Source organism: Pogona vitticeps, chromosome 2 (genome assembly GCF_051106095.1).
Source record: "Pogona vitticeps strain Pit_001003342236 chromosome 2, PviZW2.1, whole genome shotgun sequence".
In the NCBI taxonomy this organism is placed as follows: Eukaryota; Metazoa; Chordata; class Lepidosauria; order Squamata; family Agamidae; genus Pogona; species Pogona vitticeps.
Genome location: NC_135784.1, coordinates 140675402 through 140689491, shown reverse-complemented (window position 1 = coordinate 140689491; position 14090 = coordinate 140675402). Strand labels below are relative to the sequence as shown.

At 41.2% G+C, this 14090-nt stretch overlaps 1 protein-coding gene across 14 annotated transcripts in view; it reads left to right on the top strand.

The window, feature by feature from the left end:
* Window positions 1-14090, top strand: part of RBFOX3 (RNA binding fox-1 homolog 3) — a 471477-nt gene that overhangs the window by 398017 nt on the left and 59370 nt on the right. The gene's annotated exons all lie outside the window — the stretch shown is intronic.

Genomic DNA, 14090 nt, shown 5'->3' with positions numbered 1-14090 from the left:
TTCTCCTCTACTCCTGTTGCATTTCCAGTGCAATGAAATGTTCTGCCCCAGGGCAGTGAGATGTGACTGTTCTATACAGTATGTACATGCGTGAAGTAATTAAAATATAGAGCTGTCAGCCTCGGCTTGGCCCTCCTAAGTGCTGCAACCCAATTTCCAGCCAGGTTTGATGTTGCCGGCTGAATCCCAGGCGTGTCTCCTTTAGCTGAAGGATCTCACTGCATTGAGGGTCTAGTTCCTTAACTTCTCCCAGAGGGCCTAAATAGTGGCCAGAGGGTTTGGAATGGGCACGTCCACACCATCGTCACCAACAGGACCGCTACACTTCCTTTCACTTCATCACTGTGGCCTTGGAGCCACACATGTTTCCTTGCCCAGGGTCTCCAGAGGGAAGGAAGCGGTTGCTTTAAAAAAAAGGGAAAAAAAGCCCTCTTTGCAGCATAGGAAATCCCCACCTCCCAGCTGTGCTAACCCCTTCCCTTCCTGATGGAAGGAGTTTTAAAAATTAATGACATCCTAACCACTGGCACTAAGTGTTCTAGGTGGTCACAACCATATTTTTGGTGAAGGAGAGCTTTTTAAAATACTAGTTCTCTGGAAGGCAATGGTTATTAAACTTCATTTTTGGGAAGGAAAGAAAAGAAAGAAAGAAATTTAAATGGAAGGCTTTTATCTGCAGGGATAAATCCTGGACTTCCTCAAGTTTTTCAGAGTGAAGTGGTTTCTTCCTCCTTCCAGCACTATCTAGAAAAAAGGGATTCTCTGAAATATGGTCTTCTCTGATCTTAGTTGTGTGTTCGTTATAGAACTATCTTAGAGAAAGGAGATTTTTAATAATCATATTCCTGTAAATTCCAGTGTCTTCTTCCTGGTGGCTGGGACTCCCCGAGAAAAGGAAAATTCATTCTGGAAATGTCCTTCCGTTCTAATCACATTCATGTGGGAGTCATGAATGCTTGAGAAGAACGCTAGGGAATCTCTCTTGTTTGAAAGTAGGAGACAGAGACAGTCTGGGCTAAGACAATTAAGACAGGGAGAGTGTATCTTGGTGGAATCCCTTTAGGTTTCTGCTTTTGGTCGCACTGCGTAGCACTTCAGCCTGTTAACTCTTCAGCAAAGCTGCATGGACACGTTTAGTCTGGTGCTTATTGCATTTCCCCTACACCCGGCAAGGAAACACTGTGAACAAGTTCATTAAAGGAGTAGCTCTAGCCCAAAGCACCAGTATGGAGAAATTGGGGGGAAAGAAGCTTCACTGAATAGTTTCATTTCCCTAGACTTTCCTGAAGAACTTTACTTCTTTTTGGCCTCCCTTCCCTCTCAGCTTTTTTTTTTCAAGCATTCTGCTCTATGGTGCAGATTTTTCAGATACTGAGTAGAAGGGAGAAGATATATGTTTTAGGTGAATGTGCGGACTGTTTGCAGTTCATTCTGTTTTGTTTGGAAGATTGGTTGAAATTTCCTCTCTCATGTTTGGCAGAAGTCACTGCTTTTTATCTGAAATTCCTATTAATTTAAAAGAGGGTCTTCTAAATAAGCAAAACATAAGAAGCTAAAGCAAGGGGCATGGGTGAATTCACACCCTGCCGCCATTTTGTTCTAGGGATTGGCTCCTTTGAGGCCTTTCCGCGTATGCCATGGGATCTAAATAGGGATCTTTTTTGGGGGGGGGTTGGGATTTCAGAGTAACTCTAGGCTTGAGTGTCAATTTTAATCTAGACCTGGGCAAAAATAAGTCTCTGAGTAGTGTTGCCCAGTATTATATAGGAAGTAACTACACTCTATTTTGCACCAAGCATGCTGCCTAAGGACTCTGCTTTACAAAGAGGAGGACCTGTAAACAAATCTTTTTGGCCAAGTAGAAGAGGTGTATTGTAATTGTCAATTACCTAATTCATGCCCGTCAGCAGGCTTTTGTCAAGAGATGACCAAGGAAACGGCCACGATTTGTTCATCCCTGCAACTTTCTTAACTGGTGGAGGGTGAGTGTGGACAATTACATGGCTCCATTTCATGGCTGGCTGGGGACATTTTGGCCCCTGTGACAGAAAATTAAATTGTAGCCTTCACATTTAAAGTCTAGGCATTATTTGGGGTAGGTGGGCTTGGTACACATTTGTAACACTCACTCCAATTTCCATAACAATGCTATAATACCTCATTCTGTATATAATTATAAACTGTATATGATCTTCAGTTTATCTTCTTTCTTTTTAAAAAATCTCACTATAAAACATTTCAGGTTAAGCCTGTCTTCTCTGGATCCCTCATTGACAATTATTTGTACTGTTTTTCCACACAAACCACCACCAGCACCCCATAGGGCCCTGCTCATACCTATGACCCCGATAATTAGATATATTTGCTACTTGACACCTTTTAATTATCCCAAGTATCGCAAACCTGACAGCCTCTTTTGCCCATTTCTGTTACTCCACATTTGTTCTGAGGGTCCCATGGAATCAGACACTACATTTTTAAATAACCAAGATAGGATATTAATGTTAAGTAGACCATTGGTCTAGCATAGTGGTCAGGTTTATACATAATGGTAAGCAAGGATTGCCGAAGTCTGGCTTCTTGTGTCTGAATTGTGATTCGTTAGCCAACTACAAACTGTAAAAGTGATAGTTTCTTGCTGCCTTATGAACTCTGGCTTGTTGTTACATCAGAGCCCATAACTGTGGTTTGTTCCTGGCTTGTTTCCCTTGCTGCCCATCCTGAAACAGAAGCCAGCAGGGGGAACAGACCTGTAAGAGGGCAAATAAACAGCAAGGGGGGGAAGTTTGGTTTGTGGAAGACAATCATGACTAATGTATTCGCGAAGGCTTTCACGGCCGGGATCTAATGGTTGTGCGCTTTTCGGGCTCTTGACTAACTTTAACCATTGCTTAATGTAATATAAGGATGCAGCTGATATTGCAGTGAGCTGGAGTTCTGGGTTATTTATATTATTATTATTTTTTAAAGAGAGATTGGTTAACCAGAAGTAAAAGAGGAATACTTAGTCTCAGTCATACCAATGACATTAATAAATGCACTGTCACAACAGGGTTATATTAACATACAGTATTTATGTTTTTAAAAAATTGTGTATAGACATTGAAAGCTGAATGGCCCATTGGTACCATCTCCTATTTCTGCCAGTCTCATTAATTGTCCAGAGCTTCTTCAAAACATCAAGAATGGGAAATATTTTGGAAAACAACGGAATCAATCATTAACCTTGTGAATTGTTTATATATACTGTATACTGTATATATAAAGACCAGATGGGCGGGATACAAGTCAAATAAATAAATAAAAGTAACTAGCATAGAATAAATAGCATCTGTGTGCTATTTATTTTGTTTGTAATGGATATCTATACATATCTGTCTGTATAGGCTTTTATTACAAACATATTTGTTTTTAATAAATGTACAACAGATATTAGTTTTTAATAAATGTATGACACTGATGTGTATGTATAAAAATAGACAGAAAATGTAGGACTTTATAGATAGAGCTTAAGATAATTATTGTGTGTCTAATGACCAGACTGAATGCTGATGTGAATTTCCAGCCTCTATTGGCAGTGAGCACCACTAGTAAATGGTGGGGTTGAAATAAATTGGGTGTTACCACTGCCCAAATAACATTTGAACATTTGGCTCATTAAGTTTGATTTATTCAGTCCCCAGTAAAGCCAAAGTTTTACTTGAATTCTTGTAATATTAATTAATTCCTTATATTTGAAATTATTAAGACATGTGCATCCATAACACAAGGTGACCCACAGAACAAATCCCACTGCGGTAATGTTTGTGTTTGTGTGATTTTGAGAATAACAAATCAACAATCTGTAGCAGTCAAATTCACAGCTTAATTATTTCCACAAGCCCTTTCGCATTATCTGCTCACATAATTAAGGGGTAAATTTTGAACTGTTGTTGACAAGCCTGTTTTTTAAACTCATTGTTTGTTCTTTGCATGTGTAGTCTCTTTTAACAAGGGAGACATGAGAGTAGGGCTCAGCCCATGGAGACTCATATAGACATCCCGTACCAGTAAATCCCCCCCCCCGCCACATGCACATACACATGCCTGAGATCAGTTGTCTCTTGGAAGACAAGAGTGGAGGCTACAATAAAAGGAGGCATTTGCCTCTATTTCAGTTTCATAAGAAAGAAACCCCTGCCCTTCATCTGTTCTTGGGCTGGCATTTTGGCATATTAATGTTACACAGTGTGTCTTCAGAACAATTTATTTGGAAAACCATGATTACCAAAGCACCTGGGAGACTCCAGGACTTTATGGTTACTGGTGTGTTTCTTTCTATAGTTGCCAAAAGCAGTTGCACTGGGTTCCCAGTACTTCAGCAGCTCAAGGGCTCTGAAGGGTGCCAGACATGCAGAAATCAACCACTTAGCTCTGTTTTCCCCTAAGGTGCCAACAGCCAGATGTTGGGAGGGCGTTACCCAATTTGCTGCTGTTGTTGTAAACAAACTGAAATGGGCTAATTAAAATTATTTTGGTTTAGCTACCTCAGAGATAATCTTAGGGGCAGCTGGTAGTGAGAAAGAGGGCATGCCACAGAGCTGTCTGAGAGGCCCTCTACAATTATGACTTCCTTTCCTCATTGCAGTCTGATCTGTAGGAATGACAATCCTCCTGCAGAGTTGCTGGGTATTTAGAAGCTGCCCTCAGCATCATTAAGTGAAGCGGCGGGGGGGGGGGGGATCTTAACCGTTTCTGAAGCAAACAGGCTTCTTGTTTCCCCAGTTGGTGCAGGCCCTACTACAAATGGCCTAGATACCTGGTTATGGGTACAGAAGGTTCACTGAGGGGTGACTATTAATGTGTATCAATTTGCTGAGTTGGTCAAAGCCACTGTTAAATTTACGCTCGCATGACGCCACATGTGGTTTTGAAGTGTGAAGGCAGCTTTTGGGTCACCCCAAGCAGAGTACATCTCCAAAATGACAGGGGCCTTCCTGAATGGAAAATTGCCATAGCTTAAAGGCAGCTTAGAAGAGAGACAGAAAAATAATGTCATCAGGTTAAACATCTCTAGAGAATAAATGTTCTTTCAGTCCTATCCATATTGTTCCAAGCAAAATCTTTTTTTTTTTTTAATTTATCCATCCATGTTCCCCAGGGCCTGGACCTGAGAGCTACAATTGGCTAGCAGACACAGTTGGGTGAAATATTTTTCACTCAATGAATATTTTGACAAATTCTTGAAAACATGTTAACACATAACAACAGATTTTGTGAATTGATCTTACCCATGCTGTTTTCAGTTTATGTTTCAAACTAGCTTTTGCTTAATACAGAAATAGGAGAAATATCACAGAGAGAGAGAACGCACAGATTAAATGGCAGCTGGTGATTATTTAGCTATTTAGGCCATCTTGCTTAATTACCGGAAGATTTTTTTTTCTTATACAGAAGAAAGAAGAATTGTGATGATGTGTTCATACTGTTGTGTGTGTGTGTGTGTGTGTGTGTGTTTGTGTGTGTGTGTGTGTGTGTGTGTGTGTGTGTGTGTGTGTGTGTATATACAAACATACTCTACTAAGATCAAAATAAATGTACATTGTTTGTACACATTCACTTAAAATTACAGCTGCTGATGATACCTGACTCCTACGTGTGTGACAGATACTGCCAACTCCATACATATTCACATATCATGTATCTTCTGCTTGCACACTATGTATTTTTGTATAAAACTCATCAGCTAGAAGTCTGATTTAGGGATTTCCACCCCTTCAGAACTTTTTGAGTCAGCATCAGAAATCTTAAGCTAAACAAGTAATATGAGTATTAAACCATTCTTATATTTAGAATTATTATAGTCGTTGTTCTTAACCTTTGTCTGACATTCACTCAGGGAAGCCTGAGATCAGAATGAAATGGCTCTGACATGTGGCCTTGATCTTACTGACTAATTCAGGGTGCAACTACATGGTGGAGAAAATATGGTCTGAGGCATTGTGATCCGCTTTTTATCAGATCAAGTTTCCCTGGATGAATTGTTGTAGCTGTCCAGATGACGGCTTGCAGGAATCAGCAGGGGCAGAGGCAGAGAACTTGTTTTGCATAGAGCTCCAACAATAGAAGCAGCCTTAAAGTGCTAACAAGATGCTAACTGGCAATTTCTACTCGTCTCTCTTTCTTTCTTCGATTGTTCTTCTATGTGACCTAATGATAGTGTGTTCCAGTGCTGAGCTGAAACCCTTTTTAAAAAGAAGAAAATAAACAATTTGTAGTCTAGAGCCTCTCCGTTGAGGGGAACATACACCCCTTCAAGTCCCCCTTTCCATCGGATCAGATGATGACACTGAACAGAGAGTGGACAAAAGTGACATAAGCCCAGTTAAAACAAATTTAAACCACCCGTGCCAGTTAACAACAACAACAAAAAATTCCTTGTTCAAAGGAGACAATTCCACAGTGGGCTTCCCTGCATTGAGTTTTACATCCTGCAGTCACCAGGTTTTAATTCAAATTCATCACTGCCCAATCAGATGCAAATTATGGGGTAAATGGTCAGTGTAGTCACCTCTCTAGAGAGCTCCTGCCCTTATAAAAGCTCTACAGCTTACCGGCTTTCCTTTGGCATCTGTCAGTTATTTTTCAATACTATATGAACCATTTGTTTTATTGATGGGATTGAGTTGGGGCTGAGCGACAAGGCTGCCTAGTGGTGAAGGTGTGTTGATTTAACTAAGACATATGTATATCCATTTAATTTTCCTCTGCTTAAAATAATGGAAGGGGACAAAAGAAATCTTCAGAGTTTTGTGCCGTAGCTATGAGTGTTATCCCAGGTTGGCTAACACTGCCAGGTTGTGTGTGCCAAAGTAATGTTTCTGCTGACTGGTTTTTCTCGATTTCATGCCTTGATCACATTAGTCCAGAAGTAAGGCCCAGTAGAAGAACATGGAACAGGAAATGCCATGCAGTCTTATTAACCTATGCCAGTAAGAAAACAGTGGCTAATGAGAGAGAAGGGGAGCTTGATCAAGCATTCATCACAGTCGTTGATTTCAAGTTGTGGAACTTGTGTTTTTTGTGTATGTAATGTCAGAATTTACTGGAGGACATCTGAGTTGCATTCATCTAAACATCCACATCTGGCTAGAGAAGAGAGGACCAGCAGTGACTTTTCTTGCAAAGATGGCCTCACTTCCTAGGGAGAGACAACACAAGAAAACCCGTCCTGCGGCCAGAGAAAGGCACAGAGGTGGATCGCTTTTGCTCAGCTGTGCCAGGGTGGCAGCCTTGTGCCGACCCCATTCATTACTCCTTCACTAGTGCCTTAAATGCTTTGAGAGGAAACACTAGCAGGTTTTTTCCTTCCTCCCTGGCAGGCTTTCATTGCGGCAATGCAAGGGATAGGACTAGACTGACTCTCTGTCTCTCTCTCTCTCTCTCTCTCTGTCACACACACACACACAGAGGCACTCACACATGCACATTAGTGTGTGTGTGTATGTGTGCACGCACACACACACACACACATGGACAGACAGTTCTGTTTGCATTGCGGTGGCAGCAACTCCATAAGTGGGCCGGTCTTATGGAGCTCAGGCAGCATGAATTCAGGAAGTGCAATTTTAGAGGGCTGCTCACACTCCAGCAACACACCCCAAGGGCCCCACTGTGAGAGTTGCCCATCCTATTGATGCAGTCAGGAGAGAAAGGGCCAGCCTCATCTTTTGTTGGCACTTCAGATACAGTTTTTTGGGGCTGCAGAGTTTGAGAGTGAGTAGGAAGAAGGAGAACTCCCCCCAGCCTGTTTCTCTGAAAATAAGACCTAACCTGAAAATAAGCCCTGGTATGATTTTTCAGGATGCTCGTAATATAAGCCCCAGCAAAGTGAAACCTCGCCCTCCACCATTGTGCACCAACCAGAAGAAGATGACATATTTGAATGAATGTAGATTGTTGTCTATGAAAAAAATAAAACATCCCCAGAAAATAATCCCTAATAAGCGTTTTGGGGGGCAAAGATTAATATAAAACCCTGTCTTATTTTTGGAGAAACAGTATCTGTCCACTTCAAATTGCTTCAGGTTGTTGCTGTGGCTTTGTCTGGAATGGGGGGGGGGAGGGGAGAGACCTTTGGCCTGGAAAGCCTTCATCTCTCTCTGTGCGTCTCGTCTGAATTCAACTCCCTCTGTGGCACCAGTGTCCAAATTCAAGGCACCAGCAGTCACTAGGAAGACCTGGGAGTCTGGACATGTCTCAAAAAAAGTGATTTTGAGTAACTATCAAGTTTACTTCCCTCGCATTTAACTAAACAACTCTGAGATTAGGAAACAGCCTTGCAGGACATGGGTTTGAATCCAAGTCCTAAAGTAGCCTGTTATCCAAATTAAAAGGATCCTAACCAGGAGCCAGAAGTCGAGAGTTCACTTGCCCCCACTGTGCATCTCAGAAGAGCTAGCCTGTGCGTCCTTGGATAAGCCGTACAGTCCAAGGGTATCCTCAGAAGAAACGAATGGTAAACCTCTTTTGAGTACTGTATTCTTTACCTGGAAAATACTGAAAAGAATCACCAAAAGTCAGAATTGACTTGATTGTCTGTCTGTCTGTCTGTCTGTCTGTCTGTCTGCCTGCCTGCCTGCCTGCATGCATGCATGCATGTATGTATGTATGTATGTATGTATGTATGTATGTATGTATGTATGTATGTATGTATGTATGTATGTATTGGGTTTCTCTGTCACCCAGTTAGTGACAAACATTACTCTGTGTGTGGTACAGAGTAAAAACAAGCACTCAACAGCACATCAGAATCTGCCCTTCCTCCTCCTCCTCCTCCTCCTTTTCTTTTTCCTGCCATGTTCTGATAAGATCATTTCCCAGTCTTCCCTTGAGAGCATATGCTGTCTTTGTTGCACCTGTTTCCTGATGGGGAGTCCAATTGCTTTCCTGCTGTGGTCCTGCTTCAGATTTTGAATCAGGGTATATCCTATGCCTTGTCACATTTTGTACAGTGGAACAGAAAATAGACATCTACTGTATGTTTGATGTGGCTCTCTTTTTCCCTTTAATTCCCATTGTGCTACAAACTAAACTCCCACATTAGGATTCTGCAACCAAAGAACCGTAATTCTGCTATTATAATTAATTATGGAGAAGAAAGTCACAAATCAGAGGCAGGATTATAACACAAACATTTTGACAGGCTAGACTAATGAGGGTGAAGGAATGATAGGGCTTGTAAATCACAGTTAACAACAACAGAATTGTGGAAAAGGACTGTGCTGTGGAGATGAGGTCCCAACTCTTATTTCTGCCGAAAACACTACTTATGTTTGTGTTCATTAACTGACTGTATAGTACAGGCCTTTCTTTAAAGGCATAGATGTTAGGAGCTAGCTCTTTGAAACTCAGAAATTCATAGTCTGTGGAAGATACTTAGGTTCTGTAAATTCTTTGCCCAGCATCACAGTAGCAAAACATGCAAATTTCCTCATCACCTTTCCTTCCTGATGATTTGTGTCCTTTCTGGTATGTATCTGAGGCTGCAAACGTTGCAGGTTTTGATTTATGTCTTCAGTATGCCTTGTCTTTGCAAGAATTCCGGAAGGAAGATGGTCAGGGCAAATACAAGCAACTAAGCAATTGGCAAAGTATGTCAGGAAACGGATGGCGGTGATGTTCTGGAGGATGACTAGGACTACTTAAACACTAACATCACCCCAGGCCCTCTCTGCCCTAGCCTGGGCTTCTCTTTGCCAGGTCTCTCACTGGATCCAGAGAGGTCCAGCTGGCTGTTGGCTGTGCCATCTCGGGAGAGCTTCTGCCAGCTATGAGCAACCTTCGTGCTGTATTGGAGATGCACATCCATTACTGATGGAGTTTGCACTGAATCAGCAGCATCCAGTCCAAGCCTCTGGATGAGCTTGGATCAGATCCAGCAAGAATGTAATCCCTGCCTCTGGGTATCTTCCACAAGGAATGAGGCAATACCTGGCAGAAAAAGAGAGTCTAAAGAGAGCAAGCCTAAGGCAGCCTCAGTGGTAGGACTGATGCAAGAACCAGGTAGCTACATTAGAGCCTCAAAGATACCCAAAGCCAGATATCACAAGGAAGGATATATGAACCCAACTTGGAAGGATTAAAGCAATCCACAGGACAGACTAGACTAAGGCAAAAGACCCAGGGAAGCATTGTTTTTTTAAAGCACAAATCCTGACCTTGGCTCTCAGCTTTGTTAAAACTTCCCAGTGCCACAGAAACCAGGTTTGCTCTCTGTTCCAATTTCTATCACGGCTTCCTCTCCATTTACCCTCATAATCCGCAATAGGCTCCCACTTTCCTTGTATCCGTCCAGATTTTGACCTGGAAGCACCGATTAGTGATAATCATATTGAACTAGAAGAGAACACCCGCTTACCAAACCAAACAAAAAACACCCTTTGGCCATCCTTTACTGTTGTCTTTAGTTGCCTGTTCTTTCAAGCAAATTATTATGGGAGAAAAACTAAACTCATACTCCTGTAGAGCCATAAGAAATGCTAGGGGTTAGATCCTGATACTCACTGGGCAGCCTCTGATGTCAGATGCCTTTGCTGCTCCATGACAACAGTAAATAATAAAATAGTTTAGTGTTTATATAGCACTTCTATTCAAAGGGTTTTTCCTGCTGTGTCAGTAACGCTGTGTATAGATAATTATTTCTAAGATTGTCTTCCACTTAAATCATTTTACTAGATTAATTACCTCCCTTTTAACGGACTAATCAATTGCTCATCTTTTTAACTGTGTATTTCTAGAACAACAGTATTAGTATGGGATTCGGAAACCAAAAGAAATGAGATCAGAGAAGTTTAGCAAATAAAAACTACCGCTCGTTGTTAGGAGGAAAAATGTTCTTAATGTTTTCTTTTTCATTCCCTGTAATATTGACTTCTTGAGCCTAGGCAAAAGATTTTCCTGTCTGAACACAGAGCAGCAGGTGACATCCTCTGCCCACACACAAACTCCTCCCCAAGTCACAGTACATACAATTCAAGGCCAGTCGGGTTATTTTAGCACCTGAAGCAGAAAATTTCACAAGTGCTTCTTCCATTCTCTGTCTCACACCCTACCATTAGGTAGAATGAGGCAGCTTCCTAGGTAGCAGATTTTCTTGAAAGAACGTCACATTTTCCCATATTTTTATTGTATTTTTACTTACAAAGTTGGGGGGAGATACTGACAGGGTTTTCTGCCTGTACCAACATAACTGTGCTGACTGGGATATTAGGCACCATGACTTGAGCGATTGGGAGACACCATGTGTTGTGTTGTGTTGCTCTGCCTCTTCCAGTAGAATGCCTTGGACTGACCATGCTCCCTCATAGTAGAATATCATAACAGTATAATATATATCTAATAATGTTCTGCCGTTTCATGACATCCAAAGCCAACTTCCTGCTCTCCCCAGTATTAGAGCCAGTCCTGAAGTTTTCACCAGAATCAAAATAAAGTTTTACAACACATGCCCTTAACATGCAGCCCAACTAATTAAAATTGGTCCTTCCAGATTAAACAACTACATCTCTAATTAGTTGATCTGCTAATTAAGCCAATTGTGTATAAAAAATTTTTAGAAAGTATGACATAGATCCATCCTAATCTAACTAATCTATAGTACATATTCAGGGGAAGGTTTCAACAATCCTCTTGCACTTTAAATTGCATTCCCCAACACATACTAGGTACATAATTGTTCTTGAAAGAAACAAAAGCCAAAGTGGGGGGAAGTAAGTTCAATTAAAACATCAGAGATTAATGAGGATGGATCAAAACAGTGGTCTTCATCCTTTAGGCCTCCAGGTATGTTGCAGCGTAGGACCCAGAATGGCCAGAGATACTGGGAGTTGAGGTCTAAAGCATCTGGAGAAGCAAAGGTGGAGAGCCACTGGTTTAGAGTTCTTCAAAGGAACTGATAAGGAGAATGGTGTCATGCTGTTTAATGCACATCACAAATAAAAGCAATTTTTACCCCCAATGTAAATCCAGAACTCTATGAGCTATACCAGTGTTAGTCTATTCTCAAAAAAATATATATATTTTTTGGCCACAGCCATAAGGATAATATAAAATAAATATAGGCCAAATCAGGACTGTATTAGTTGCATAATGAACCTTATAAGGTGGTGTATTGTTTCCAGTCTGTGCCCCCCCTTCAAATCTGCCAAGGCCCCCTGTTGAGAATGGTTGATCTAGCGTACTCCAACTGTGCAAAATATGTTATATACCTTTCAAAATTAGTCAGGGGCATTTCACTAAATGTTTAAAGGTACAGCATTGCCAGGATGCACATTGTGGACCATTAGTATTTACATATACTGCCTTGCTCTCAATACCAAAATAAAAAAAAAGTAAAAAGTGAGGGGGGGTGTTGTGGAAATGAAGCAGATCCATCAGCGTATAGTAATATCACTGGGATCCAAGAGGTGGGACACTTGGATCCTGGGGACCAGGAGATGGGAAGGAGCAATTTGTGGAGAAACCAGAGGACTGCTGCCCAGACTGATTGGTTCCTGAGCAAATTATTGTTCACCCTAACTGGGAAAAAGGCTTGAGAAGCTCCTCTGGTAATTCTCCGCGTCACCCACATTTTGGGAACCAACAGATTAAAACCAGGGAGTTAAAGCAGCATCTTAGGCACCCCAGACGTTTTGGCCTCCAACTCCTATGAGCCCCACCTAACATGGTTAATGGTATGAGACAGTGGGAGTTGTGGATAAAGTGTGTGGAATATTCTCCATACCATGACTGGAGATAAAGAAGGACTGTGGGATGATAGTCCCTAAGAATGGCTACTTGATACACTCGAGAGGAGCTTCTCCCATGCAAAAGAGAACCTTTCTGGAAGAGATGAGAGAAAGGACGAAATAGAATGAGCCAGCATGTTGATCTGGGAGCTGCATGTTGTGGGAAGTTAATGAGAGGTAATTAGACTAATTAGCTTCCAAATGAAACTCAGCATTTCCTTTTTTTAAAATAAAATCATAACCAGATTCATATAGTAATATAGTTATCCAGGATTTAGAAACAAGGTGATAGCTACATTGTGATGAGGACCGTCTTCTTGTTGCTTCTCCTTGTCATTGAACTGAAAGTTTTAAGTGCTTTCCTTCACCACGCATGTAGACAAGTTAAAAATGTGGCTGATTTGATGGATGCTCTTTCAATGTTTGAGAATACAATGTTTAAGAATGAAGCTCATATTCACTTTGATCTGAAATCATGTGAAATAGGAGTTTAAAGGCCGGTGTTACCAGAGGAGACTTTTATTGTCTACTTACCTTGGTTCATTTATGGGATGAAGTGGGTGTTGTCTGGTCTAGTTGGCCTTGTCATCACCCTCCAACCCTTTAGGGTCTTCCCACTTCTTCTGCCTTTTCTCTTACCACAGAAATCCCATTAAAGATGGAAAGAGAATAGCTTCATGTTTGTCTTTCCATTGTGCTAGTGCTAGGAACCCTCCCTCAGGGATATCCAGTCTCTGTAGTGAACAATCATCCTGAGCTTTCCATGCCAAAAACTTTGATAGAAACCACACAAATCTTTTTAGAGCCTTTTTTGTGGTACAGAGTTACATATTTTCAGGCTGTTCCTCAACAAATTGTTTTTAAAACATTAAGTTGAGAACTATGGAAGGAAGGCACATCAACATTTCAGAGCACTTGAGTTGCTACAGAAGCATCCAGGGTACAATTAGTCCAAACATCAGTTATATCTTGCTCTCTTAAAAATTTCCCTTTTGATTTTCAGTCAGTAGGAAACAAACAGATTGATAAATGCTGGAACATTAACTTATATGAAACTTTAAAAAAAAAAAGCCAGGAAGACTACCCTATGGAGAAGGAGCAAAATGGGTGGTTCACTAAACTGATATATCAGCGCAAAATTACCCAACATCTAAAAGCAGAGCTTGGAAAGGTTATTTTTTAAGGACTACAGCTCCTAGAAGTTACGGGCCAGGCTGGCTATCCTGGAACTATTTGGAGGTAATCTGGGAGTTACCATTCTAAAATAGTAACATATACCATCTCTGGCTAAAAGCATTATGCTGTAAGCTTTATTTGGTATTG